This window comes from Neopelma chrysocephalum, unplaced genomic scaffold (genome assembly GCF_003984885.1).
Source record: "Neopelma chrysocephalum unplaced genomic scaffold, ASM398488v2 Primary Assembly neopelma1_60, whole genome shotgun sequence".
Classification (NCBI taxonomy): Eukaryota; Metazoa; Chordata; class Aves; order Passeriformes; family Pipridae; genus Neopelma; species Neopelma chrysocephalum.
In genome coordinates this window covers 10,099,214-10,123,571 of record NW_020897715.1, presented here as the reverse complement: position 1 = coordinate 10,123,571, position 24,358 = coordinate 10,099,214, and the positions used below count along the sequence as shown (strand labels likewise).

The window sequence follows — 24,358 nt, the reverse complement described above, 5'->3', positions numbered from 1 at the left end:
TCCACATCACACCGAGTTTGAGATACTGCATTTTGCTTACAATTGTGCACAGATGTATGCGTGGGTAGAAACTCTTCTTTGACTAAGTCAGCAGGTTACCTCAGCATGTACTTCACCCTGGCAACACTATTTCAGATGATGCCTGTTTCCAGGACAGCTATTCTTTTCAATAAACAGTAAATCTTAGGTAACATTAGGCCATAAACATGCTTGCTAACTCAACATGGTAAAAAAAGAAAGCACAAAACTGAATATTAAAATAAAGAACGTTTTCAATTTTTCCTCTTTTAAAATGAGAATATGAGCAAAGGTAGGTTTGTTTATCTGCATCCAGATTTACCCCTCTATTCCCTTGCTGAGGCTCTGAACCTCCCATATCACCTTCCATTCCCTCAGACAGCAGAGACATTATGAAGGCATTGCAAGATGTAGGCTACGTATAGAAAATCTGAATAAATGGAGCATAAATTTTTGTCTTTAAATAAATCAGTCGCTCAGAAGTTAAGTGTACCAATTATGTGGCTAACGTTAGGGCAACAAATTTTTCCTTGCCCTTCTGTTGCCATATGCCTGTCATTTTTTTCCTACAGTTTCCACTCACTGTTTCAAACATATGTTGCCACTTATGTGCCAAGAAAGGAATCTCTGAATTACCCCCTTCAAGTAGGATGAAATGGCAGACTGAATGGAGCCAGAGAGAGCACCATTAGCAGTTGTTCACACTTCTGTTTTCTCTTAACTTCCTCTTCTCCGAAGTTTATTCCTCCTATGCAAGGGGATGTAGAACTACAAAGCCATCTATGACTCATGCAGCAAAATATATAGCTGCAGCCACGTACCAGAGAAGCAATTTTTAAATTTTTTTTAAAGGCCACCTTAAATAAACTTTCTCTCCTTTCAGTTTCCAGATGGAAGATTCTTTTGTGAATCGCTTACCCGAGCATCAACACTGGTGATCCAACATTCTTTTCTCGTAAACTCACTGCTCAGTTTACCAGTGGTTTGCAGTCTCTCTCCCTGCAACTCCTGCACATACTTCACAGTTCCAGAGCAGTGGAGCTCAAAGAACATCTATAACACTACGTGTGCTCTTGTTTTTGCCTTTTCAGTACATGCCTTGCTTTTGACTTGAGGGTCTTCAGTATTACACACACTTTTGTCCCAGCGGTTCTTGAAAGATTCAGCATTTTGAGGCCAACACTTCCAAAATCAGTATCTTGTTTCAAGATTTTTATGGGAGCACTGACCATCTGGAACTGGTCTGGAGAAGAACTGGGGGGATTCTATGAAATTACCAAATCAAACTTATGACTCCTAAGGATATGTTGGGACAGGCACAATAACAAAAAAAGTTGCCAACACGTTCCCACACCTCAACAAATATATCTCCAAAACGAAGTCGATATTGATGGATTACTCTTACTGGTGCCGAATTTAGTCTGGGAGCAGTGCAAGAGGGAAGAGAGGAACAAAACCCATGGCCTGGGTTCAGTCAGTATTTTCACTGAAAAACACCTTCCAGACTTAAAAGTACACCTATCTAAGGGCTGACTAGAAGTTTTAATTTGAAAATTTGGTGATATTTTTCCCTGAAGCCATGTATAAAAACCGCATTAAGACAACATAGGAAATCACATCTAGATCATCATAACATAAAGCTCAGAATTTTTAATGTGGGGGGTTTGTCTGTTTGGTTTTTTTTTTTTAATTTGGTCTCATTTCCCACAGAGTAGGGACTTACCTATTTATTTAATTTATTTTACTTAATATGAGGTTTATGAAATCCAGGTTTATTAAAACTAGACTGAGATCACACAAAATACCACGACAATCAATAAAAGACCAAACTTTGGTGTCACTTTCATGTAGTTTGAGAACTATAAACCCCATATTATACCTTTCACAAAAAAAGGTCTTACTAAAAACCAGATCAGTTCTGAACTGAACCAATTAAAATCACCAGACATATAACAATAATTTTGCACATATGGCCCTTAACAAATCAATAACTCTAAAAAGTGCTTAAATTAGCTCAGAAAGACAAATTTAATATTCCATAACAAAAAAAATTTCTTTCCAGTATTTTTAAGGAGATCATTTTCCAATAAATTAAAACCACAGTCTGAGTGGAAATTGGTCTACCTCCTTTGAATTCATTAACAACAGTAATTATGCCACATGAAAGTTCAGCAAATCAGTCTATAAACATATTCATAAAACTCTTCTCATTCTTTCTGTTTGCTTCAATACATTTAAGTGCATTTACAGAAAGAAGATGAACTCCTTTAACCAATTTAAAATCTTATTTTCTTTAGTTACATTGTTCCCAAGAGAATCCTATCCCCAGGCTATTATTTCACTTCACAGTTGTTGACAGGATGGTTAGGAAATGGTTAATTCTGCAAGATTACATCTTCCATATGCAACCACCATTCAGCATCCCACCCTAAGGGTACAATCAACCAATAAAGGCTTTGTTCTGATTATGTAATGCAGATATTTTATATCCCACTTGAGAGCCCTTTTGGATGTAAAGACAGCTATAGCATAGTGACTTTGCAATTAAGATGATGTAATACTACTTTGGAAGCAACAAAATATCTGAGCATGCCCACTGTGAACTAGAGAATTCAGAAGCCTGAACACTTTTCAGTCTGAACCACTCAACTGCTCGAGAGCTGTGTCTCCGTTTATGGTTTGCTTGCTCCGTAGCTTTTACAAACTTTCTGACACCAAGAACAGAATCACAATTTCCTTCCAAACTAGTAAAACAAAAAACCATTTAGAACAACCCAACTTCACTTGAATTTAACAGGTTCGCAAAAAATGGAACAAAACCCTCTCCCAACTTGTATCTATGAACACAAAAGCAAAAAATATTTCTTTAAGTAACTTAAAGTAACATATATGATCAAAAGGCATCAGCAGAAAGAACACAAGATCTGTCCAATTCCAAAGAGAAAAGTTATACATGGAAATCCAACTTGTATCAATACACCCACAGCTTAAGAGTTATGAAAGTGTTTAACTTAGGATTTACATTCAACTATTGCACACAAACACATTCCCTTTACGTTCATTGTTCATCGAAGTAGAAACAGTAGCAGCCTATGAAGTCATAAAACATACACTTTTAAAAGGACTGTCACCTGATGGGGTTTTACATACAGCAGTTTTCATATTTCAGATCAGTGAAGAAGTGTTTTTTAAAAGAGGAAAAAAGTATACCAAAAATAAAATACCAGAAAAATCGCAAACAAAACAATAAGATTCTATTATCAGCTCAGTAAAATCACTCTCAATTAAGAAATTACTAAGAAGAGAGAGACAGAACAATGTCACGGTCAGAAGAATGAAGACAGACAAAAAAAAACCAAACAAACCTAGAGCTCTACTAGAAAACAAAATGAACATTTTTCTTCATTGTGAAAGAGGTGACCACTTGCACTACACTTCAGTGCCATGACATTGACAGTAATAAGTCGGCCCTATCTGAAATAAGAGATTTCTAAGATATGTCCATGTAGAAAAGCAAGACAGCCAGTTTCCTTTCTAAACTCAGATTAATGTCAAAGTGAAAAGCATGCATTTGTTACTCTATGTGGATTACTTCCTGATTCTGGACCTCTTCCCTTTCCCACTGACCTCCCTAAGGGGAACAACAGTGGAATCAATAAGCCTCCTTACATTCCAGTAGAAAGCTAAAAATATCTCTAACCAGTCCTTCCCACTCACTCCACTGGACATTGGCATCTTCACATGGTCCTTCCTCCACTTCCAATAATTCACTAACAAATTTTCTTCTTTCAACATGACAAAGACAAATTGGAACCTATCTAACCTGACAAAGGTAAGCCTCCTTTTCTGGTGAAGAAGTTAAAGAAAAAAAACCCAAACAAACAACTCCACAAGGTGATTTGGTCTCTCTGCTATACTGCAGGTATGAAAAGAAACAAATCATTATACTTGCAAAAGAATCCACAAACCTGATCTCTCACCTTCTTTTTGTATTACTTACATTAATACTGTTCCCTGAAGCCTGCAGGAATTCACTACCAAAAATGGGCAACTTTCCTGCTTTTGAGAAGCACCTAAAACAGAGAAGATGCTTCCAAGGAAGCATTTTCCACAATACTGAAGCAAAAGTAATGAGACAAAGCTTGGTTAAATGACCCGAACTCTGTGACATCAACACATGTGGAACACATACCAGTGCAGCATTTAAAGCTCAGGTATCACAAACAGCCCCTCAGTCACTTCTTCTAAAAAGTAACTAGGTGGAAGAAATCAAAATCCATTAGAACCATCATCCCTAAAAGTTCAGAAGTATCCACAACTCCTTTGTGTACAATTGCATATGCAAACTTTTCAGAGTAATTCCTGAAAGGTCTGGAGGCACTTCAGAACTCACTCCCACTCAGATCCTGCCCTCCACAAGCAAAGTCACCAATAAGGGTTTCCACAAGCCTCTGAGGTATGAGTGTTTCTGCTGCAGGGATACCTCTGCCCACCAGAACTGCTCCAAGAATTGAAACCATCCACTACACTGACCACTGAGCAAAATACACTTCGCAACATCTCTTGGGCATGACTTGCTTTGATTTAGATACACACAGATACCTAAAAGTTAAGGCTCTACTTACACTCCTAAGCCCTGAGGTCAAAGGCATTTTATAGCTCTCAAAGTGTTTATTCTTGTCAAGCCCTGTATAACCTTATGTCACTCTGGACTTATCTTAGGTGTCTAGCAAAATAACTCCTGTTTTGGTAGTGTTGGATTCATGTATGCTTGCTTCTTTTTATTCAGCAGCAAAGTCAAGGACTGATTCGTTTTACGTGAGAATAGCCTCTGCCCATCTACTATGGAAATTTGAAATAAAAACAAATAAACCCAGAAAAACAGAATAAAACAGAAATGCAAAGAACTAACAAACTTCATGTGCCCCCAAAACACAGACATCTTAGAGCAGGAAAAGCCAACTTGAATCAAACTAAGAGGTCATGCACAACTGGATTTCATTTAACCCATACAACACACATTAGCAATTCAGAAAATACTTGTTCTTTTGCAACTTTCTAGTTCTAGGCCTCTATTTATTATACATGGCATGGAGACATTTCATTACGTTTCGTTTTAAAAGTTACAGTAAATAAAAAGTGGTGTCATTTTCCACAAAAAGGCTGCAAGTCCTTGCTACTGGCTAGAGTTTTGCACAAATATTTACCTATACATGCAGTTATGTATTTATTGGGAAGGAGAAGGGGGGGTGAACAACCCACAGGTCAACAAATTTACAATGCTTAAATCTTTGTTCTGTAGAGTCACCTAAGAGTACTAAGGTCTATGGTATTTCGTTATATCCATTAAGAAATCAGCTTAACTTTCTTCTTAACAATACAGTTTGCTTATCAGATAAATTATTAGCAATTATCAAAAGTACGATAAGATTTTTGTAGCAAAAGATGCCACTTCAGATCTCATTTATATGAAATCGTATCACTACAAGAAAGAACCCAATACATCACTGTATTTAATCAACTCTACACAGTTCATCATGATCACACACTTTATAAACACAATTTATATGGACTGTAGCTGTCTTTCATCTAATTAATATTAGTCATCATATTATGAGCTCCTGAGTTCATTGACCAGGGCAAATGGAAGCCAGAATTTATGCTCTGTCAGAATGCTTTCAACTAAGTTATCAACGGGAGATGACGTTAAAAGGAATAAAAACTTCATCCTTATGACTAAAAATAGGTAATTGAACAAAACAGATTAAAACCAAAGTACTCAACAACTAAAAAAACCCATTAAAAAAAGTAGTGGGAAAGGCTACAGGGAAGATTGTTTAAAGAGCATAGGATTTCAGGGACTAAAAAGGAAATTTTGTCTTTCCTTCAGGTGCTGGAAGATAATTTCTTTAAACCACTTTCTTTGCTCTTGAGTTCAATTTTCAAGCATGAAGCAAGCTGTAGGTTATTCAAGCATTGAGTTCATCTCTTAAAAGACCTTCTTAGTAATAGTCCATCCTGTTGACATAACACGCAGAGACATGAGATCAATAAAAGCGTTCCCAGATATGTCACATCTACAGCATGGCTGAGTTGAAGGTAATGGTTCTTAAGGCTGACATGTCTCATACAAGCTGCCATAAAAAAGCCAAATTAATACCCTTTTGTATTTGTTCCCCTTCCTCACTCAGGAGTTTTGTGAAATTTTTGTTGCAGGCTCTGGGGTTGTGGAGTGTCTGAGTCTGTTAAATACATTTCCCCAAGCCCAAGAGACTCCCTGAACAGTACCTGCTGTGGGCAAGACTAACACAAAGAACTACATGTGACTACACACTAGGAGATCAAGAAATTCTGTGAATACTTTTCCAGACCAGAGAATTGAACCGCACTACTAAGTCACATTTCTAAACTATGAATCTATCAGATAGCTCAGCAATTCTGAATCCCAAAGGGATCAAAGTTTTACAAGTTACATTACATCCCTAGGAATCCACAATCTAAAACAGCCTGTACAGGATACATTTGCCCCTGCATTATTTCAATATATATTCCTTGACCAGGTATCGAAATCACCAATAACTTGAGGGACTGTGCTTTCAACAGGGACTAGTGTATAGCTCCTGAAGTTACAGAGAATAAGAAAAGCCTTTTTAAATGCATTCCTTAGCAGGAATCCTAAGGCAGGGGGGGATTTATCAAAGCAGAAAGTATGTCTGTTATTACATAGGTTTTGTAACCTAAATGCAGCATCTAGAGACCCAAATAAGGGCCTCTGGGCCCAAGAACATGCTTGTGTTTTACTCTCCTATTGCAGGCAGCCCAACAAAAAATGTTTTCTCCCTTTGCAAAGTTTGCCTTCCTTAGAATCCACAATCATTCTCTTACAACCTTACTCCCTTTCAGACAAGCTTTTTAACAGCTACATTTTCACTGGGTTAATCTGTAGGAGGCAAGAGAAGCCTGCTCAACAGAATTATAACAATGAAATGAAGGACACAAGTTCCTATGCTGTATTCAAGACCACAGTCACCTCAGTGCGTGCCTGACAAGCCTGTGCTCTCAAAGCAGGCAATGGCCTCATGAGGCTCCTGTAAAACTTGCAACCTGCAAGAAACGCACTGAATGCCAAATCCCTTTTACCTGTGTGCTGGGCTTTGCACTCCAAGCCATTGGTGGCACAGCATCGCTCAGCAACAAGGGAAGAAACAGGCACGAAGGGAAAAGCATAAGGGAAGAGACGGTGAATGATTCAGAGGAACTGAATGAACCTGCAATAACTCAATCTACTTTTTCACCTCATATCATCAAAGCTTTGAAAGAAGCATCCTCCACTGGCACCATGTTCAATTCATGTCAATGCAAAAAGCTGAGTCAACTTGACTCAAATGCGAGGTTTAATTCAAACAAGAACTGAACTGCTCAGAAAGGGGTTTGATCACTGAATAAAATGACTGAATTCACAGCTTAGGTTAACACATAAAAAAGATCTGAGACAGGGTTTCATGTGGAATCAGACTTGAAGCTCAAAATTTTTCAGTCACACGGTTGCCCTGAAGTTCTACAGAAAGAATCTTGCTTTGAATGAATTTCAAAGGAGATAGATGAAGAAAAGTAGGCAAATAATTACATAGTGTCACACATTTTTTCTGAGGTCTAATAAATAAAGACAGACATTTAAAATATGTTCTACTTCCAAGCACATCCACAGACATGGAACTTAGAATCTTCCAAGGTACCTTACCGCAACAGTCTTCACATGATTACAACTCATTTGTGCTATTGCATTAATACTGACATGACTGTCATGCCTTCAGAAATAGTCCAACTAGACAGGCACAATTGTGGGTGGGAGAGGTGGGGGTTATAAAAAAATCTCACTGCAGAACTCATCACAAACAAAAGAAACATTCAGTCCTAAACTCCTTCTTAAAATACATTATTATACAGAGTTTTCGTAAACTAAAGAACAGTATCTCATTTCATTATGGAGAAAAGATTAATTGGCTATATATGGTTTATAGAGATTCAGGGAAGGCATAAAAATTAAATTCTTTTAATCTTTGGTAAGCTCTGCCATGCAAAATATGTTCTTTTCATAAAAACTTATCATGGTCCCTTATGCAAAAGGAAACCATCTCACAAGAAGATACAAAGCACTTGCAAGTTCTCCTTAGAAGTCAGTTAGGAGATGCAGTCATCAATTTCCCAACACAGTGACCAACATAAAGGGATCTAATTATCCCTAATATTTGGCTAGGAATTCTATTTGTATCTGCCAACAAAATGGAATAATGGAATCTGCAAACAATAGGAGAGTCTGGGAAAATATTTCTTCCTGCTGCCAAAAAAAATTAAAAACACACCGTAATGAAGATACGAATCTCTTTCCGTCTGTGGTCCATAGTAAAAGACACATGAATCTCAAGAATGTTATCTTTAGAACTTTCCCCTGCTTCTGCCCCTTGCCTTCCACACGCATTTATGAGTTGTCAATGCATTTCAGACTGTCTCTAAGCCATAATAGCCTCCATATTTCCTTATTGTAATATTCAGACATTAATCTATACATCAGGATATAAAACACTAAAACACTTTACTAATGAAATCTAAGAGATCAAACATAATGCTAGGAGAAATAATAAATTGGAAAGAAAATTTTTGAAGGATGCTATTAATCCAAGAAATAATTAGAGTGAGCTTTCTTCCACTGAGTTATGTCAAAACCCCCACAGATTTCAGAGACAAGGCTGAGCACATAGTGGAGAAAAATCCTTGAAGTCAAATGAGTTATTAAAACATTAAATATCAGATCCCATTTATGCAAGGCATTAAAATTCAACTTGTCAATCCTGCATGTTTCAGTTCATCAGGTATCACATGCAAAACTTAAGCACACCACTTCTAAAAAAGCAAAGTTTTAAGCAATGTAAAATTCTAATAAAATCTTTGACAGCATGGGTACTTCTGTAGATTTCTATTTTGGGAATACAAAAGTAGCCTAAAGATTTAGAGCCCAGGGAGAATTTCAAAAACCCAAGCTTCAACAATATCTACATGAGGTAAATGGGACCAAGAGCCTGATTTAGCCAAGCATTTCAATATATCATTAAAATCAGAGTTCTGCTGAAGTCCTTTCCTTTTTCAACAAAAATACACAGGGCTATGTTTTAAGTGCTTTGTTGAACTGAGGCCCAAGTTCTAATTTCCTTTATTTATCTTAGATACAAAATGGCCAAAGGAAGGGGTCAAATGCTGTAATAGATAGGTTATGGGTTTAAGGACACTGGAACTGCTGCTGTGAATTGCCATGGGAAGAAAAAGGAAAGAGAAGTAGTTTAACGATGGAAGTAATGGGAGGAATTCAGATAGTTTAAGATGAAGTCTAAACAATTGCCTCGAAGTCTTTTAGCTTATTTATCCCCTCTTTTCCCTGCCTCGTACAGTCTTCCATCTTTCCAGCTTCTATTTTTTTCAAGTAAAACCCTAAGAGAACGCGGGCACAAATAACAACACAAAATGATAAGCAGAGAAACTAGACAGAAGTCATTGCAAGCAGGCTGCAGAGAGCAGCCCTGCATTGTCAGGGGATGAACCAAATGATCTAACAAGATTTTAATTTGGTCTCTGATTTCTACAAATTCAGTTTCTTTTGCTGTCACAATACATGCAAATGCACCAATTATGTGCAAAATTATGTCTGGTAACTAAGGAAACAGAATTCATTTTCAGGGAGCAATGGAGAACGAGGTAGGAATAGCTACCTGCTCAAAGACTTTTTTTTCTCTTTGGTACAGTTCACCAGTGCCAGGATTCCACCTACAGATACTGGAAGACATTGTGAAAAAGCAGTAAACGAAGGCTTCTCTGCAACTCTATTTATTACCTCGAATATAAATAAGCTTTTTGTGTTATAGTAATCCAAAATTTGGAATTTTTAATCATATATTCTTAACAGGACTTGAAATAATACTGTACTCTGTCCTTTAAGCCGTGACAGTATAAGAGAAGGAAGTCAGGTCATTACACACTCAGCTGATGCTCTTTGATAAAGCTGGTTTGCAGAAGGTCACAGATGTGCACTTTTGTATTGCAGAGGAGAATTAATTAAGAAGCTAGAAGTTCATACTTGGGCCATCCCCAGATGTAAACACAGACTTATAAACAGGAGGACTTGCACTCCCTACTCCCTGCTCCCAGACTGCCAATAAACTTATCACCAGCACTATCTGAGCTGCGTTCCTTGCAAGTCCAGAACAGAACTGGACTGCAAGGATGGATTTTTGACCACCAGCTTTTGAGAAGTCCTCTTCTTCAAAGTTGCTTATGGCCTGAAACAACTGTTTCATGTGGGAGGACAAAAACGCAGGTAATTTTCATACAGACTACAGAAATAGGGTGTGTGCAGGTGAAGGGGAAGATGCAGAAAAACAAAACAATTGCAAAGGGAAGGAAAGAAAAAAAACCAAGTAAAATACAGAAACAGTAGTTTTCACTCTAAGCATTCGTACGCTTGCATACACAAACATATATGTAAAAAAAGAATGCATCCACATCTAACTCCTAGCTCCCTTCCACAGAGTAACTTACCTGACACCCCCTGCAAATTAGAACTGAATACAGCAGTATCTCCTCAGCCTGTCCTGAGACAGGACCTTGCACCTGCAGTTGTCCTGTCTCTAAACAGAGCCCCAACAGGAAGGGTGAGTTCATAGCTGGAGATATTCCCCATACCAAGGTCACCTGGATGACCTTTTTTGTAATTCAAATGATACACAGATAGTTTTGAGAAAAATTAGACAAAATGTTAGTTTCCAAAAACATTAGCCAAGTGACTGAATAGGCCAATTTGGGCTAAAGGTTATTCTGGTTTTGTTTGGATTTGATTATTAAATCTTCCTGGAATAGCAAATAAAATATTATCCTGGTCTGTCCACTGCTACCTTCAAATAAGACATTTCTCTATCTCCAAAACAATTTTGGAAGGGTTAATATACAGTATTGCACTGTTAAATAGGCTTGGAAGTTTTTGATCAAGCACCCAAATCCCAGCTTCCACAGAAATTTACAAAGCGGGATCACCCATACACATAAGCAGCACAGTGCTGAGGAAGTCTTTACTCAGGAGCAGTGAGAAGGGTTGCCTGGAATTTTCCAGCTAAAGAATAATTTTCAGGCTACACTCAGGGTAAATATGTGCAAAGCAGCTAAAAGATGTCTGTCTTGTTAACGAAATGCAAACGTTTTAATCACCATTTGTCTTCATACCCACAGACAACACCCCCAAATAAGTAAATTGCCTTATGTTAGCATTATGTTCAAGTAGGACATAACTCACAAAAAGAAGGCAGTAGGACAGCTTAAGCTATACCGAAGTTTATCTGAAGACTAAATTTCAAGTGGCGCAAATAAATGAATTGTGGATGCACCTATTTTAACATTCTGCACTTTAATAGTGTAGAATGCCTTTCCATGATCTAATTTACCCATCAACATAAAGGGAGTTTATTCCATTGACTCCCATCTACCCTTAGTGGAATTTCAACAACAAATTTTGTGCCCATTTCAAGTATTTCTTCCTTGTGTTCTCAATGTTTATTCAGGGTGTACACTAAAGGACAGGGAATACAAGAGATACATTTTAAGCTCTTCAATCTAAATCTTACTTTTTGGCTTCCTGCCTCTTTCCTAAATATTAAAACAAATGACTCATTTCTTTAAGACCTCCTTACTAAAAATAGTTGCTTGGACTGCTTAATTGTGTTAGCTGAAACACAAACACACGAAAAAGGAAAGGGTTTTGTAGAAAAAACATTGAAGAGAAAAAAAAAAATCAGATTTCATCTGGCCTTCCCATCATCACTTAGAGAATTGTTTTGTAGTTACATCATCAGGAAATAAAATACTATCCTCCAAGGACCCCGACTCTTTACAGAAGGAAAAGAAAAAGGAAGGCTCGAAGTTCATATCCCCCTCAGAGAAGTTCAGCTAAAGTCACATTTTTTGTCATATTAAAAAAAAAAAAAAGGAAAGAAAAACAGAAAAACTCCCTTAGAACAACTAATTAAAGAAGATGACATGGAATTGAATTTTTCCTTTGTCAAATTTTAGGCTGTGAGTCTGAGTGGAAAACACTGTACCTAATCAGCTAACAACTGCTAACGACTTTATTATCAGTAATAGAAAGGAACTGCCCTAACCCAAACCTTCCGCACATTCTTCTTGGCCATGAACTGGTAGACAAATGAAATTTTTCACACAGTCCTGAGCGTCAGCTGGAGCCAGAACACATTAACAAGCTTTCCAAGCCCTGGCTATCACTGAAGTACACGAGTCAGACACGACGAGTCTGCACAACACTGAGTGCCTTATATGGCAAGGCAATGACGTAATGCTCCATAGGCTTGGGGCATGCAAAGAGCCTATCTCTCATTGTTTAGTGGGACTGCTGGAATGCTCACATCCCTGATGCTACAGCTCAGCGCCCCGCACCATGGAGCAATAGCTGACCCAGGAGTTCTATAGTCCAGGAGCACAAGGTAAGGGAGAGGGTGGGAAGCAAGCTGCTTCTGGCAAGCACTGGCGCTTCTTGCTTTTTCCTATTGAGATACTTTCTAAAAAAGTTGCTTCCTAAAAAAAAGGGGTGAGGACTGAGAAACAATGAAATACCCCAGAACAGCACCAGAAGGTCTAGAAGATGTCTGGTTGCTCAGATATAGGGTGACTACTGCAAACATTAAAAACTGTATTTTAAACAATTCCTACAGAGCCAACAGGCAAGGAATTAATTTAATGTTAAAGAAGGAGGGAGTTATGAATTACACACACTTTCCAAATGGTCGGATAAAATCATGACTGCATTTAAAGCTGTGGAAAGAGTCCAACAGTATTGTAATATATTAGGTAGAGCTACTGCCTCTCTTTATGCTGTATTTACATGCATATGCTATATATTAGTAGACATGTATGCACATATGTCTCTAAGCATTTACTATACTTTTGAACAACTTCTACCGTAGTTTACAGAGTGATGTATAAATTGCCACAAACATTACTTTGCAATAAGATTTTGCTATGTCTGAAAAAACACAGTTGTAACTAGTTTAATTACTAACAAACTTTTCAACTCCTACACACTGCTTCCCTCTTCTGTGTTTTGTGTGCAACTGTCAAAACACAAGAGAACAGAACTGTCAGATTTTGATGAAAAAAACTTTAAATCCTGGTCAAACACATGACGAGGCTTTAAAAAAAATCAGAAAATCCACTGGTCTCTTCAAGGCTTATTCTGCAAGATGCTCAACAGTATTGCACTTATTAACTCCAGAAAACAGAGAATGAAAAACAGTCCTGACAAGGCACTAAGCACCTTGAAAGATTAGACCTTAGTATGTTTATAACTCACACCTGCATAGCACACAAAATTACACTGTCCTCTCCCTTGAGTAAGGGCCAAACCCTGTCAAATCCTTCTTTACAGGAACAACTGCAATTAAGTCAATTGTACTGTCCTACTTGCAGATTCAAACTACTAAACACCGCTCTCCAAAGTCTTATGTGTAATTTAAAATATTAGGAAAGTTAGACTCCTTAAGACCTTCAAACTCAAACTCTTCTTGAAACATGTTTTTATTGTATGTTTTCATTTTCCTTAATATTAAATTAAATCAGCATGAAATGTTAGGACAGCAGAAAGGGCTCTTTTCCCCTTAATTTGATGTTTTAAATCCTGCAAAATCCCTGTTGAAGTATATGTTTAAGAAAAATCAAAGCTGATACAATCATATGCATTGTTGTAGTATCATGCATACACAGATTTAGAGGCTAACTCAAAATAACATGTGTGAATATTTTCGTCACTTTTTTTGGCTTTAAACAATAAGAAAATATTAAGCAGTTATTTTCTACATGTTTCTAAAAATATAAATATATAGACAGACATTTCATTTCAAAGATAATTCAGGTATTTGTGTATTATTAACCTTGTCATTTAGATAAAAGTCACATCCATGTTTCCAGCATGATCTTTCTTGTAACAAGCTAAGTTTACACCTCTGTTGATGCCTCGAGTCTGCCTTGCTGTGAATAAGGGAAAGGACATTGTATAGTATATGCAGAATGAAAAGAATCCTAGCAACCAGAACAAATACAATTTTATAGCAGAAAATCAACACTCGAGACCAGTATCCTAAGCTCCTTAAAAAGTTTTCTGCTCGCTATTCTGTCCTATCTGCAGACTTGCAACGTATTTCCTAGCAGTTCTAAAACAATTACTTAGTTTCACAAATATCCAGTGTCAAGTTAAAAAGTGGAAAAGTTAGCTACTTTATGAAAAGATGTATTACAAACTGAAGTTAAGTAACAGTCCTCAAAAAGTGTATCTGAGGAGAAGGGACTGAATTGAAGGACTACAGTATGTTGAAGAAAAAATAGAAATAGAAATGCTACACATACAATAAACATACAAATTTGATAAAGTCATTGAGTAGAAAAAGAAAAAAGCCTACCCCTAGGTAAGAGACTATTTCAGCTCCTACAAATCCAACAGAGAAGGGTAACTTTTTATCATTAATTACTGCTTTAGGAGTATTTAAGGTACCATCTGTACTGCAAATACTGCTAGCTTAATACAAATCATAACATCTATCAAAAGCCAGAACTCTATTTCCCGTAATCTGTCTTCCTTAGATTGAAAGGGAAAACATTCTTCACTTGATAGAGCCAAGTTTGCTCTCACTTCTACTGGTAAAACTCCAAAATAATTAGACTGAGGTATAATGATTAAACTGTCTCACTATTGTTGTGTGTGCCCCCGTCCCCCCATGCCCCCCGCCCCAGTATTCGACTACTTTGTTCTTAACAGTAGTGAGTATTAATTGATAGGCATTCCTAAATTTAAGAGATTAAAATGTAAGTTTGTGTTAATTAACAGTAAAAGGAGATAGTGAAAAACATTAATTATCACATAATGCAGTCTAATTTAAATTTAATTTAAATTTCTTTTTATAGTAATTTCTCACAACATCCAATGTGAAAACATTTTAAGAACAAATATATCCTCCAAAAATGAAAGTCAACTTCCTATTAAACTGCATTGACCCTTTGTTCCTTTCCCGTCACTTCCCTTTCTTCCACTGATGAACATCTGCTGACAGCAGAATTTTTAGAGATTTGATCCAGTAGACCATGGGATCTAGCTTAAACTTAGTTTCTATTCCCCACCAGTACTAGTAAAATCAAATTATTTCTCCATTTGTGCTGAGTAACAGCATTTTCATATTATTTATCTAATAGTACAATGAATTACCAAATTTGCTATTGTCATGGGATTAAAAAAACAGCCTGGTTTTATTCCCAGAGAGTTTCTCCTCTGTGGCAGTTCTTAAAAGACTGGTATTTTTCTTCAGTAAAAATTCTTCACCATGTGTAGTTTGGCATGGGCAAGTGAGCAACCACTGCTCCTCTGGACCTCTCCTGCAAGCAGCTTCTCTCAAATCCTGGATGTGGTACTACCTGAATACAGTTAATTAAAAAAACAATTAAAATATTTAAGTCGGAGAATCCTAAGGAGTTTACTATGTAGGAAGCCATATCTTTAAAAAACATTGCATAAAACTTTAGTTCTGTCTCATGAATAGTTTGCCTTAATACTTCAGCCTGTCATCAAATTGATTTGAACTTAGAAACTATTCCTTATCAATAATTTTTAATTGTTTAGGTTTGTTTTTCTAATATTGAATGGATCCTGCCATGGCACCTTTGAGGTTTAGGTTGAGCTTTTTGATGCAGTTGAAAGCTTAGTTAGTTCAACCATTCACTAACTGTATTACTTGGCTCCAAGAAGGTAACAGACACTGCTGAAAAATTCTAAATGTAGTGCCCAGTCTTGTGATTTAAGTGAAGTAATGGGCATTTTGACTCTTAACACCTCTCAGTACATTATACTGATTTTGAGGTTTACTGTGTTTTCTGTCAGCAAGATAAAATGCACTTTGACTGCCCATCCAGTGCACCATGTTGTTTCTGGAAGTTCAGTAACCGCACTCACACTAATGCAGCAATGGAGCATGCTCAGGCTTTCACAGCTCACTTTTCTCAAGTGTTTACAAATTCTAAGAAAATATGTTTGAAGATTTTCTGAGGTAGTCTGCCAGTTAAAAACAATGGAAAAAACACCTCCCAAAGCACTGCCTCCTCACCAGAACAACAGAACTGAGGTGACAATGGAGAGGTGAATGTTCACGCAAGGGTTAGCTGAGAAAACACCTAGCAACAGCATTGTATAACCCTCCTTTCATAACAATATGGAAACTTTGTGGTGAAAGGTCACACTAAGCTTGCCAGACAACATTTCAGCACAACTCAAAAGCCCTGTAACCTTGGTCATTCCAGTTAACAAATGCATGTACTTTCTGCCTGTTGAAGAGGTCACCCTTTCTGCTACAGCTCATTTGTTCATATGATGATGATGTAACACAACTGCTTGACTACAGCCTCATGCTGGGCAAGTGACCACCAGAGAGTGGCTGCTCAGGTAAAGAAGCAGAACTTCAGCCATTTTGCTTCACCATGCATGCTCAGAGAAGCTGGGAAATCAAAGCCCACAACCACCTCCCTGCTCACACCCGAGGTTTAACAAACCTTTGCAGACATATGTCAGGTAAGGTAGACAAGGCTCCAGTAAACATGACTGAAAACATGGATAGGAAAAAAGTACCCCTGACAAGAAAAACACTAATCTTGCATAAATTTCAAGGATGTGAAACAATGCATCAGGCTTCATTATCCTTTACAGATTTCCAAAGGCCTGGGAAGGAAAACAACAATTGCACTTCAAAGAAATGATAGAGTTCTTAAAATCTGCCATAAACCTAATATTCAAAGCATTTTCTTTCAAATTCATTGCAAGAGCTGATTTAAAACTTTGTCCTTTTTTATCAGGCACAAAGCTTATCTAGTGTTTGCATAGCAACCATTGCAATGAGAGCATTTCCAAATGAGGAAAAATTTTTAAAACTGAAATGAAGCAGCATGTTGCTACTACCATGAAACACCCCTCCCCCCAAAAATGGAAGTAATGCACTCATAGTTACATATTGGATTTCAGAACATAGACAAAACCATCTAAGAGTTAAGTTTAAGCTGACTGAATTCTGTCAACTTTCAATAGATTTAATAATTTTTGGTACAATTTACATAACTATCAGTCATTAATTATGAAGAAAATTAGGAAGTTTTATTACTTTTAAGCTTGGCCTACCCAAAACTAACATCACCCATCATATTCCCAAACATGATTCTATTCTACTTAGCTACACAGAGGCTTCTCAGAAGAAGCCTAATAAATGCCACAGTTGCTTTTGGTTTCAACGTCAAAATGTTCTCCCCGGTCAAGCACATTCTGCATGTCAATAGAGCCATTCTGCTACATATCCATACCTAGATAAAGTTATTTATATAAGCCTAATTCATTTTTAAAATTTTGGTCACTTGAATCTGACGGTGTAACAGCTCCACATTTGGGGCAGCCAACCCTAATCTAAATATCTGAAATCCAACACTGAACACCCTAACTTGGATGTAGGAAGGTGGGGGGGAAAATGCAATCTGTTAATGCTCAAAGCTGAAACATTTTCTCATCTTGCACAACAGTACCATATACTCTCTCATGTAAAGAGAAGAGCCTTTTCACTAGCAGCCCTTTATCATTCCCAAATTAAATACCAAATTGCCTTCAATGAAATGGCCACTGTGAACCCTGGCAGCGTTAAAACTTCTAAAATATGTGTTTCTAAAAACATATCTAATATATAAATGGGCATTTTCATTTGTGTACATATGAGTAAGCAGAGCAGGGGGATGAAATGCCTCTAAAGTGAAGTCAGCAAGTACAGGTTCAATATAGGTCAATCCAAGACAGAGTTGCATACAAGGGTAGTGCAGGGACAACACCAACCGGTGGAGAACGTTCAGGCTCACAGCAAGAGATGCACACATTGGTTCCCTTTTGGGAAAGCAGCAGACAACAGCTGACAGGAATCTTCAGGCTTACAAACTTTGCAAACCCCTATAAAGGAGGAGGGAAGAAAATGTAACTGGGTATACAGAGGAGCAGCCACTTTGAAAGGTGTCTCCTTGCCCTTGCTTTGTTCCCACCTCTCCACTTAAAGCTCTATATGATTACTGTCATCTCTGTAAATAGAACATTTCCCTGTTTCAATCAGGATTAACTGGGTGGGAGGAATCAGAAATTGCCATGGTAACATTTTATAACTTGTAAATTACTCTCCCATATATCTAGACTAATGCAGTTAACCAAACTTGCAAGTTCTGTCTAGAAATAACTCTCTCTTTATTTTCAACATTTGAAACCATACTATAAATTGATGATAAAAGATAAAATGTATTACATCACAAACATACTGTACATAAAAGCATGCTATGGCTCCTTCCTTTTGAGTGACATCTGAAATAAAAAAATATAACCTGAACATCACAGATCATCAGCCAAGAGGCAAAAAAAGAGATCAAATAGGGCATGTAGCCAAATGTCACATAATTATACTGAGTTATAAATCAATTTGGGGTACAATAACAAGGCACAGAATGTTCAACTGAATTAACAGTTCTTTGAAGAACAGGGATCACTTGAAGTCGTTCATATGAAGGGGAAAGGGAAGCATACACGCTCCTCTTTCCTAAAAAAAGCCTTTTTGTATGACAGTTTTTGAAAGGCAAAGAACACTGGAAAACAACTAAAGATGGAAAAAATAAGTATCTCTCTTGGCTTTAGGAAGACTGCTCAGACCAATTTTAAGAGTTTGAGAAATCACTGGTCACAGAATAGCTAGAACTAGTTAAATCCACTTTTTTCATCCAAACAATTTAGGGTTTTTTCCCTAGGAAATAGAGAAACATTTATTTTCCAAAGCAAGCAAGTTACTCCAACTGCTGAACACACATGCAAGTAGCTAAAAAAACCAAAACACCACAACCACCCCAAACATTGTTATTGGCACTTTGAGTGGACATATGACTAAAGAACCCAATTTCTTTTACTCTTAAGCAGGGTATTTGATCTTTAATACAGTGAAATCCCTAAGCTGCACAAAAATGGAAAAATATTACCTCAACACATCATAATCAACAGATCTGAAAGTAAAAGATGTTCTTCCGTTAAACAATCTGTCACAGGTAAAGAGACTACTTAAACTATTCCTTGCTATTTAAATATGTCAATTAAATCTAAGAAGTAAACCTTGGTTAGAACTATAACCATTAAATGAATTCTCAGACTATGTCATCTTTAGGTCTCCAATATAGTTTCCTATCCTGTAGTCTAAAACAATGTGTTTGTCCTCTTTGAAGAGGATCAGTTTGGAGAAACCATGCAAACTTAAATCCTGAAGAATAGCACTTATGCTAAGGATTAACATGCTTTAGACAAAAGGTGCATTGACTTTGCACCATGAGATGATTCATCAAGGCCAGTGTGGCCAGAGGCCTGCTGAGATAAGAGAAAATGCAACTTCCAAACCTTTAGCAGCATTAGAACAGATAGCAAGAAAGTGAACTATCTCCCAGGTAGCAAAGTTGCCATAACTGCAGAGGTTCAATACCTAGAATCGTACCCAGAAGCAATTTGTAATGCACCAGGAATAGTTCTAATACAATTTCTGAAAGTCACACAGTACAAAACAGGAAACTAGCAGGATTGTTCATCATTTGTAGCTTCAAAGCCAACTTTATCTATTTAACCATGCTGCAGTGCGTTGCTACCATCTCTCTCACCTGTGTCCTCCAAGATGAAGTGCTGGCCAAGCCCATCTTAGAGAAAATGGACACCTTCACATTATCAGGTTTATGGGAAAAACATTTAGCTTCAAAGTGAAATTTCTGTTTGACATTAGCATTACGGTTGCTCTTATTACTTACAGCCTTGGCTACTAGAAAAAGTTGCAACTTGCTGTAAACATGATAAAAGTCTTTTGCCTGTTTGGAAATCCTCAACTGCACTGCTCCAAGCAACATAGCATCAAGGAAAATTCAAATACCTCAAGCTAATTTTGCAGTAACAATTAAAATTTATGTTTTCTGCCAAAAAAGAAGGAATGGGGTGCCACCCAAACACTCAAGAGTTTATTATACACATAAACAGAGCTACTTCAGGCAATAAGCACACTAGAAAAAGGGTTTAGGATTTTGTCTTAAAGATGTATGTATATAATAAAGATTTTATGGGTATGAACAGCACAAGACCCTCAAAAAGGAATTTGAATCCTCCTTCAAAGCAGTGACACCATCTATATAATGATTCCTGAGAAATGTCTAATGGTTTTTAACTAAAGCCAATTCCTCCAAATGATGGCAAACTCTCAGTCTTCCCTGACAGTCCCATTCAGTACTAACGTACCTTTATTTAACATGCAATGTTTAATCTAGGTGGTTCTGATCAAAATTTCAGCACATAAATTCTTGTCTTGTGCACTGAGCATGAGGAGGGCACAACAAAGTTTGCAGCCAAGTTCCACCTGTCTAGAAACAAGTGGTTACTGTATGACAGAGCAGCTTATCCAGGGCTGGCAGCCGTGAGGAGGACGCCTTCAGTTCAAAAGACTAAGTGCGCATGGCAGGATGGAAAGTTCTAAATTTTACCACTGCTGATGACTGATAATATATAAATAATGATTGGCATAAGAGATAGGCACAGTGCCTATTTTGCCCATGGATGAAAATGTGGCCCCAGACATTTATTTTTATATAAAACGTATGTTAAAATTGTTTTAGAGAACATCCAGTTCCTGCAAATGTTATGGGAAAATGACATTTACGACTAACCAGTCTCCTCTGAGTAACATGATGTGTTATTGTTGGCTGAGTGCCATTTTCTGTCATACCAAAAATATTAACTAATTGAAGTTAAAAGAAAATTTGGATAAATTGGATCCCTGCACAGTTATGACCAGTTCTGGTCAAGACAGCAGCACCACCACTGCCTCAAGTGAATCAGATACCGGAACAGCACCTATTTTCCCAAGTGCTCCCCCCATAAAAAGAGTCCATAAAAGAGATCCACTTTGAACCTACACATTATGATGTTACATACAGAATAAAAAAATCACAAGACTTATCTATAGAAATAGCTTAAAGAAACCTCAGACAACTATTATCATTAAATTACGGTTTACAAACATACACAGAGCTGAAGCAACTGACTCGTTCAGAGAATCAGAACTTCTGCAAACTCCTCAATTGAAGGATGCAGAATAAGCAGCCAAGACAAAAACTCAAGACTTCCAACTACTACACTTCCATCAACAGTAAATACACCATGGCAGTGATTACTGTATTTGCCTTGTACAATATAAACACACATGGCTGGGATCATCAGTGGGCAAGCTGCACTCCCTTGTTTGTGCCTAATCTTCCCACGGGGAATGGGGCTGAAGACAGGGCTCTAAAAGACTGTTTTAAGGAGCTGAGCTAACTCCTGTTACAATTTTTCCCTTGGTAAATCCTAGCAGTATTGCAGGATCCCAGCAGTATGCAGTGGTATCCACTACTAGTACTGACACTCCAAGCAGAAAATGCAAACCCATCCACCTGCCCACGGGGTAGGGGGTGGTAGGGTGGGGGTGGATTAAGCCCTGTCCCGTTTATCTCTGCAGTACTGAGTGGTTTATAACACTGGTGATTTAAAAACAGCTCAATAACTGTGGTCAAGCAATAATGTTCTGGAAGGAATGCTTAAAGTATACACTTCAAACAAAACTCAGGTTCACAAAGACTCAAGATCTCTCCCATCAATGGAATGTAACATCAAAGCATCAAATGCAATCATTTCAAAGATGACATTTAAAAATCATGAATTATAAAAAGCGGCAGTTGTCTTAGTTTATTTTGCGTAGTTACTATACACTGAAAACCTATTTGAGTTAATACTAATTCTCAAAATAATCTGTTACAATAAGTTCACACTGCTTTTCCACTTTGATAAATCTGAAGTTCAGGCACAAAATTCTACTTGTTAAGGATGAATACAAGACAGAAGCAGGACCTGGGTTAGTAACTGAGAAGTTCTGCCTCAGTTTTGTTGGTTTGACCCCTATACCACATCTCTTGTGGTTCATCTTTCCATTTCCTCCTAAAAGCTTTCCATCTGCAAAACTATAATTTTCTGGCTGACGTAAATTTAAAGAGTTCCAAATTCTGGTGTTGCATCTGAAATGACTTGCTTTATTTCTGACTTTACAGGCAGTGTGGAGGGAGAGTGAGAGAGGTGGGGAGGGAGGGAGGGTGCTGAATATGCACTGTGGTAACATGAAAAAATCCCAAACTATTCACTAACAAAACCCAAGGGGTATTCCCATGAGCTGCTTACCTTATTGATGCATTTAGAATCAGAAGAGGATTAACAGTCATGCTACATGTACAATCATATGGTACTGAAATGCCAACAGTAATAGATACTGACTTCAAAGAATACCTGAAATAGCTGTTAAGTCTAGAAAGAGGGAAAAAGAAAGAAGAGTGCATCTCAAAAATGGTGACACATCAGAGTCTAGCTCACAATTCATTGTGTCGTGTTTTATAATAGCTGAACTCTGGGACCCAGAGTTTTTAAGCCTAACTTCAAGTAAAGCTCATTAATATTATGGTTTTGTCAAGTCAGTGTTCATTTAAAATTGTTTTTCAGGACAGGCAGTCAAGGAAAAAAACAAACCAAATCAAAAAAAACAACCTGCCAACAATTTCATAGGACAGCAATTTCTTCACTCCCACCTAAAAATCCCACTCCCACCTTCCTACCATAATCTCAGGCATCGCAGATGGCTGCCATTAGAAGATTAGAAATGAGCATCACAATAATTATCACACTGCACATTTGAATCCTTACTGCCACAGAAAGCATTAATGCTTTTTACACAAGATTGATGTTTGGATAGATGATTTCCAAGAACATCTCGACATGGAAAGAACATAATTCAAGACAGAAAATTATTTTCTTAAACTGAGGTTTCATAATAAAACAAAAGAGAATTTTAGTGATGAAGTAACATTACTCAAACTGGAAGTTAATCTGGTCTTAAATCTTAAATTAACCAACATAAATTTGCTAAAAGTTTCTCACATCATTTACTGAATTTACAGAGGATTTCATAACATTTATGAGTGCAAATACCCCTATATCACCAGGAAGAATTTGCAGCAGCTTAGTAGTTGTGAAATCATGGTTACAAACAACATTATTGTCCCAGGTTAATTAATTTTTAAAAGCATATATTATCTGCATATGTTTACTCAGCATCACAGCTAAATACATCTGGTTATCCATTTGAATTTTTGCCCGTTAACCCAGAAGTGGCAATACCATTCATCATCTATGACTTTTATTAAGACTTGTAAAGCAAGTCAGCATTTTAAGCATCAGATAAAACGATAATTACTTTGTGATAGTCTGTGGAGTAATAAGCAGAACTCACACCCCCCTCATTAAAGGTTCTCACTTTACAAAACAGATTTCCTTATTGGGACATTTGCCTTACACAGTCTCTTGCAGTGGAGACACCTTTTGTGGAGGTTTGCATCCTAGTACAACCTAATTATTTGAAATTTACATACATAAATTACTGTACTAGAAAAGAAATTTTAGAGTAAATGTTCACATTCTGTTGGGAAGTGCTGACTGATTCAGATAAAGCCAACAGATTACACAACAGCTACGGTATGTTGTTGCTGCTGTAATTCCAAAGGCTTTTGACTTTCTTTATGACAGGGAAAAAAGAAGCATTAATAAAGATAATAGAGAGCCATAAAAAAGCTGTAGCATATGTCTTCATAAAAACCGCACATCAATAAGTAGAACTGTAAGCAAAGGAAAATAAAAAAAATTAAAAAATGCATAGCCACCCCAAACCCAGAAACATTTTAACTAACCCAAATTTTGTTTCAATAAACTGTGGAAGGCAAAGATTGGCTTTCTTACAAAAATAAATATTTAACTGCACTGGTGTCAAAAAATTACAACAACTTGTAAGATTTACCAGAAATGATGAAGCATGTTTCTTCTCTTATTAAGGGCCAGACCAAGTCTTACTGCTAACTGGGAAGAATGCCTCAAAGGAAGAGGCATGACTTCATCTACATTTAAAAGCTTTCAGCTTAGTGCTTTTATTTGCATTGTACCAGGGAAACTCAAGTATATGTCCAAAAACTTTAGAAGCAAGTCTCCCTCATGTTATAACCCGTAAAACCTCTAGTAAACCATGTCTCTCAGATGGGGAAGGATGAAGAGCAAGAGCCAGTTAAAAATATGTATCTTTATGACTACAAAAAAATCACA

The 24,358-nt window shown here is 37.2% G+C and overlaps 2 protein-coding genes across 8 annotated transcripts in view; one reads left to right on the top strand and one right to left on the bottom strand.

Moving 5' to 3' along the window:
- The window catches only part of CMSS1 (cms1 ribosomal small subunit homolog), a 224,489-nt gene that overhangs the window by 174,724 nt on the left and 25,407 nt on the right, over positions 1-24,358 (bottom strand). The window lies entirely within an intron of this gene.
- Positions 1-24,358, top strand: part of FILIP1L (filamin A interacting protein 1 like) — a 188,028-nt gene that overhangs the window by 141,678 nt on the left and 21,992 nt on the right. The window contains exons 1-2 of one of the 3 annotated variants that reach the window (XM_027681073.1): positions 1,082-1,093; positions 12,437-12,554. The exons of the other annotated variants lie outside the window; for them this stretch is intronic. The gene's annotated coding sequence lies outside the window, so the exon portion shown is untranslated. Of the gene's footprint in view, positions 1-1,081; positions 1,094-12,436; positions 12,555-24,358 lie in introns of those variants that run through there. 3 annotated transcript variants of the gene reach the window in all.